Source organism: Leucopleurus acutus (assembly GCF_964270905.1).
Source record: "Leucopleurus acutus genome assembly, chromosome: 19".
Taxonomy (NCBI): Eukaryota; Metazoa; Chordata; class Mammalia; order Artiodactyla; family Delphinidae; genus Leucopleurus; species Leucopleurus acutus.
In genome coordinates, this window is record NC_139161.1 from 20,040,343 (window position 1) to 20,047,059 (window position 6,717).

The window sequence follows — 6,717 nt, forward strand, 5'->3', positions numbered from 1 at the left end:
AAACCCTGCAGAGAGGGAGCGGCTGTTACTATTTTCAGCTGTTTGCTGAATCAAGGCTTGAGCCCCAGTTTCTCTGAAGTAGATCCGAAGCCCATACTTTGAAAGCTTTGAAGGGGCAAAAAATTAAACACGAGAAGGTTTCGGGTGGTTGTTCTAAAAGTGTGGTCCTCCATCCAGTAGTACCAACATCCCCTGGGAACATGCTGGAAATGCAGATTCTTGGGCCCCACCCCAGACTTCAGTCTGTTTCATCGAGGCTTCCAGGTGATTCCACGCACACTCAAGTTGAAGAATCACCGTGTAAGGGGGGTTTATCTGTGAAGTAAGATCCCGACTGGCCAGACCCACTGCAGAAGGGATGGGCCTCACTCTCCTGATCTCATGGGTGAGGAACTCTTTACCCCATTGAGATAGTGCTGAACATGTTAAATTGCTGAGCCGGTGACACCATCAGTCTAGAAAAGGTCAATCAAACTCACCCACCCCAAGCTCCCCCACAGGCTCCACTGGCAAGTCCTTCAGCAGCCGCCCAGCTTGGAACTTGCAGCCAACAGCCACGTGAACCAGAAGCTCCATATTTAGGCAGCCACGGATGAGAAGAGCATGTCTTCAGAAACCAGCATTAGAGCTGACCAAGCAGTGAGTTCCCCATCACTGGAGGCATTCAAGGAGGGCCTTTATAACCACCTGGTGGGGACATTGAGAAGGTCGCTCAGGCAGCTGATGGAGCTGGATAAGATGGTTGTAGGGGTCTTCTAGCCTCCAAATTCGATGACTCCCTTCTTTCTAGGTCTTATCAATCAGTGAAACTACAAGTGGAGCTAACACACTGACTCCAGCAGCTCGTTCTTGTCTTCCTTCTCTAATCTGTGAACTCTCTGAATCAGAGTAGCTTGCTGAGAAATTTACAAAGTCCAGCTGATGGTTGTTGAGTCCAGCCCGTCCTGATGCGGGAGTGACAACAGTCCCAAGTCCCAGGGGTGGAGAGAGCTTAAGCCAGGCCTTGGTTGCTGTACCTCCAGCTGCTCTCAAGCCCAGAATCCTACCTGTTGGCCACCGTCTGTGTAGACAGGACTGATTTGCTTAAGAGGAAGCTCTTCCATCATAGGAAGCTCTGGAAGGTCAGAGGCTGTCTACCCTTTCCTCCCTTCCCTTCCACTGTGCCTCTGCTCTTTTTCCCAAGTGTAAAGGTGTCTGGGTACAGGTGATGCATCCCTAGGGTACCTACCCAAGAGTAGGTCCCAATAAGAAAGAGCAATCTTGATCAGTCTTAATTTAGCACCTGGTCCAAACACCGTCACCTCTTCCTTTGTACTTAAACAGCTCCTTTCATCCAACAAGTTCAAAGCTGTCTAACAAAATAAAGCCATTTATTCTTGCACCACCATGTTCTTCCCATGTAAGGAGAGGGAGAGAAGGTGAGTCATTCGGTGATGCAGGGATTCTTCTCGTGACATGAAATGAGTCAGTGGGGCCCCAAGATGATTGTTTCTTAAGTTCATAGCAAAATGCCCTGACCATCATCTATAATTAAAACATTAGCTTTGATGAGACATTGCTTGCGTGTGTGTGCGTGTATGTGTGAAGTGGTTTGGGTTCCTGGGAAGAAATGCTGAGTAAAGGGGATGATTATGCTTGGGGAGGTACCATCATGACCATCATCACTACCGTCACCGCCACCACAACTATCCTCTTCATCATCATCACCATCACCATCATCGTCATCATCGCCACCATCAGCACCACATACCTTCATCATCATTGCCATGGACGCTCACGTTCATCGGGCTCTGACTATGAGCCAGGTGCTGATCTAAGTTAGGGATAAGTTTATATACATATACTCATTTCATCTTTACAGCAATCTGATGAAGCCAAGGTTATTGTTATCTCCATTTTGCAGATGAGGAATCGAGGCTCAGAAAAGTTAAGTAACGTGCCCAGTTCACACAGCTACTAGATGGGGAAGCCAGGGTTCAGATCCAGGTAGTCTGCCTCTAGCAACTGTTCTTTCAACCACTGTGCTTTACAGAGGCCAAGTCTCAGACTGTGTCAGTAGGATGACAGAACCATCATCACCCCAACGTTTTGATTCTTTTTCCTTGCATGAAATAAGAGAGTGTTTATGCCAGAGAATTCTTTCATGTCTGAGAATTTATGCCATAAAGGGTGGTGCAAAGAATGAACGTTCTATGGTATCTGAAAATAGCATGAGGACCCTGGCAATTAAAAAAAAAATCTCAATAATATTATATTTTATTTATTTATTTTTTAACATCTTTATTGGAGTATAATTGCTTTACAATGTTGTCTTAGTTTCTGCTGTATAACAAAGTGAATCAGCTATATGCGCACGTATATCCCCATATCCCCTCCCTCTTAAGCCTCCCTCCCACCCTCCCTATCCCACCCCTCTAGGTGGTCACTAAGCACCGAGCTGATCTCCCTGTGCTATGCGGCTGCTTCCCACTAGCTAGCTATTTTACGTTTGGTAATGTATATATGTCAATAGGCCCTGGCAATTTTAATGATGGGGAATCACCAAAGAAGGCCAGTCCACCCTCCGTCATTACTATGACCACTTTGTCCATTGAGGAAGAGAAGAAGAGAAACAGTCAGAACCCCTACGTGTGTTCATCATTTCACCATTTACAAAGCCCTTTCATATGTGTTATCGAATTTGAGCCCCTCACCCCCAAACCCTGAGAGAGACAGAACAGACTTCACAATCCCCATTTTGCAGCGGAAAAAGTTCAAGCTTAGGGAGGTGAAATGAACTCCGCCCCCCCAGTCTTACAGCTGATCTCACTCAAGCCCAAGTCTTCTCATTCCCGGCCCGTTGCCCTTTACCTGCACCAAATTGCTAAGGACTTTGCTGGATAAAACTTCCTGTTCAGACCCGCTCTCCAAGGCTGGCGTGAGGTAGTTGAGACGGATTTTGCAGGGCCCGGGAATCTCCTCGAGGATAATCTTTCTGGTGTTTCCTCCCACCCTTCAATGTCCTCCCCACCCAACCACATAGCAGGCTGAGCTTCTGGCCTTTGGTTATCTCCTGGCCTTCCTCAGCAGAGGCACCCCCTTTAGCCTAGTTTTTGTACCCAAATCTCCCTTATCTCCCTGACCCCTTCTCCCACCCCTGGTTTTCGGACATCCTAAACATGTGCCTTGGTCATTCACATTGGCTCCAAGGCCCTCCACCAAGATCCCTCTACCCCCATTAGCTCTCTCTGATCCTGAGGGTGGAGGACTGTGTCTACTCACCAGCAGGGTCACGTGTCACCTCCGTTTCTCTCCACTAGTGTCATTCCCTTTTCTAGAAAGAGGAAACTCTTTCACTTGCTTGACTTAGCATTGCCTCTTTTCTTTTTGCCGCCCCACACCCCAACCCTGGAAGCCTCTTTCACCTGCTTTGAAACTCACCTTAACGACCACAGATCCTACGGAGATGCTGCAGGGCCACCACCCTGTGGACTCCAAAGCAGCAAGAACCAGTATCAAAGTAGCTCATTACCAGGTTTGGTTGAAGAAAAGATTCTTGGAAGGATTAGGATTCTAATGAGATCAGTTGTTTGAATCCTACCTCTGAGTCACCTAGAGAGTGGAATCACGAATAAATCTCCTTTGGGGGACAGGGAGATAATCTGAAATGGCCTCATCCCTCACCTCCTGGCTGAGAATCATGAACTGGGTTGAAATGGCCTGACTGGAGTTTGGGGCAGGGATGGGTGTGGGAAAAATGGGAGGGGGGGAAGGAAGGAATTATTTTTCTTCAGAGGGGAGGTGGAGGGCTCAATTATATTACTTTGCGTTAGAGTTGGTCCACAAGGCTGTCTGCTCAGCAAGACTGAGAGCATGTCATCTTCCTCTCCCCCACCAGCATCCCCTCCCCCCCAGCCCCCATCCCCCGTCCCGCTGTCCTGGAACTATGCCAGGCGCTTGGTAGAAATTCAACAAATGATTGCTGTCCTTAATGTCATATATACAGTTTTCTAATTACATTAAATACAAACATATTTCCAAACAACCATCTCACACCTTTTAAATATCTCCCTTCCTTATCTTCTTGTTATTTCTCATATATTTTGGAGACCCATTTTAGCCTGAGTTATTCATAAACATATAATCTACTAAGGGAACTGTGATTCTTCTGTTTCAATTTTGTCCCATGCCCAGCATGGAGAAGTTGCTCATTAGATGTATTCTGAAAAAACTGAACTAAATAAAAAAGTGGATTTGATAGTCCCTTGTCTGCTCAGTTTCTCTCTGAATGAATCAAATTTGCAAGTATTTCAATTAAGAAATAAGAGAGTACATGAAGTCTACTCCTAATATGTACGGGGACATGGAGACCTTATAACCCCATGGTCCCATCTTCCCCACTAATTCAAGAAGCAAATTGACTCAAGCCTATTGATCGTCTGAAAACATTGCAAGAAAGAAGCTAGATTTACAAGGGATGGTAGCATTATGTTTACTTACCAGCCATTTCATCTGCTGTCTCGCTCCCGAATTCTTGGGCCATTCATCTTCTGCAGGGAGAAAAGGTATCTCCAGAGAAGCCGGCAGGTGACAAGTGTAACCTGTTCTTTGCTGCGTCTTCTGTGTGGTTGCCGATTGGCCGTGACCTGAAGCCGTGCTGGCCAGACTACCCCTGTTCCTTTCTTCCTCTCTCCTCCCCACACTCTTATCATTCAGGAACAGGTAGCAGTGCCTCTTTGTAACGTTTTGCATCCTGGGTGTAGACAGCAGTGCATTTCTCAGCCACGAACACATCTCAGACTGGATTGTGGAGGTAATGTTCTGGTCTGGACATCTTGGAACAATGCCATTTCTGTCTGAGGCCTCAGAAGCTGTGGTCCCACGTCTGTAGATCTTTTCTGAGTCTTCATTTACATCTTGCAGAACACTCCGCAGGGGGAACAGCTCTTCTGTGCATCTATTCAGGGTGTCCTGGTTACGTCTCAGCTTTCCACCCTGCAGCTTCCCTCACTTGAAGGTGGGCTAGCTTCGTCTGATCAGCACGGCCTGGCGAGCTCCCGAGGATCCCGTCCAGGCTTCTTCCTTGCCTCTTCTTCGTATTATCTCTCTCATTAAACACACCTCTCCCTGTTTCCATCTCTCCCCATTTCTCTGCTCTCTCTGCATTGTATGCAAAGTCTCCTTTTGCTTTTTTGTCGACCCAATCCTTGAATCTTCTCATACTTAGAACCTAAACATTCTCCTTTGCTTAAAGCCTCCATGTTGCTACACTGGCCAATCAGTAGATAAGACCGAAGAGCTTGGAGGACGCTGCTGGTATTTAGTCTGTGCTCCCTGGGCGGGGAGGAAGGACTGCGGAAACCGCGACTTGCTGGAAAGCCAGTGCTTTGGAGCAGGCCGACAAGAGCTGGGAAGCAGGAGGCCTGTGCTGTTCCCTACGAGCGAATGCCCGTCAGTCTGATTCCCAGGGTCTTTTCCATTTGTCCCAAGCCCGGATGAGTGAGACAGGAGCTCCTAGCCTCGCGTCCTTTCTCCGGGAAGTCTCAGTGATGCCTGCCCACCTATTTCTCCCCCTTTAATTGCCTTGGAGGAAAACAAAGAGACTTTGATTTTATTATAAGCCTGGAGCTTTTGGTCTGAATGGCGTTATAATAAGCAGCGATAATGGTGTTGGAGAGGGTGGATGAAGGACCTTTCATCCAAGACTTAAACAGAGCACCACGTGAATACTATCATGAAAGCTTAACAGGGAGAAGGACTCCAATAAGTTGTCAATAAAACTGTCTATGGCAGGCAGCCAAAGCCGCAGCGGCGTTTGGGGTGCGGCTCCCCAGGGTGCAGGTGGTACCTGGTGGTGCCTATAATTATGCAACTTCTGTATGTTCAGAACTTTGGTCACCCCTTCCTCAGACCTTCTGGTGCCTTCCTTCACCTCCCAAATCAACCCTAAACGACTCCAAGCTTGCCTTGCAAAATCCCCTGCCTAAGCCGTGTCTCCTCATTTTCTCTCCAGGGCGCCCAGGTCCTTGGATTCAATGACATGACCACCACCCCGCCCCACCCCTTGGTATTTTTCAACCTTTGGTTCTTAAACCAGATTGCATGTAACACAGTAAGGCTGGTGGTGGGAGTCTAGGAGAGGATACGGGGCATCTTCCTGGTGTGTCGATTATACTTGGAGGATTGGGCAAAACGTTAGCAAGTCTAACCGGGAATTTTAAAACATTTTATGTTAAAGCCAACACGATGTTTTCATGCTTGAGGAAGCTCCTTTGGGCTATCTCCTGACTTTTCCAGTTACCACTCACTTTGTTCTAATGCTACGGCTACCTCATTGGAAAAGCTTGGCAAGCACTGCCTTGTTCCTTTTTCACACCTGCCTCCTGATACTTTCCTTAGATAGTTTCAATGCATTTGTCCGGATCTCTCAGCTTGCATTTTTTCAGCCTTCTTTCTAAACAATCTCTTCTTTCAGAATCTTCCTTGTTCTCAAACTAATTATCAAAGCCTCTATCTTTAAAATTCCTCTCCAGTCCTTTTAAAAACTTTTTATTTATTAAAAAAATGAGTTTTTATTGGCGTATAGTTGATGTACAGTGTTGTGTTAGTTTCTGCTCTACAGCAAAGTGACTCTCATACGTCTACATACACATGTATGTTATACATACACACATATCCACTCTTTTTTTACATTCTTTTCCCATTACAGTCCTTTTAAGTGATAGGCAGGTAACATTA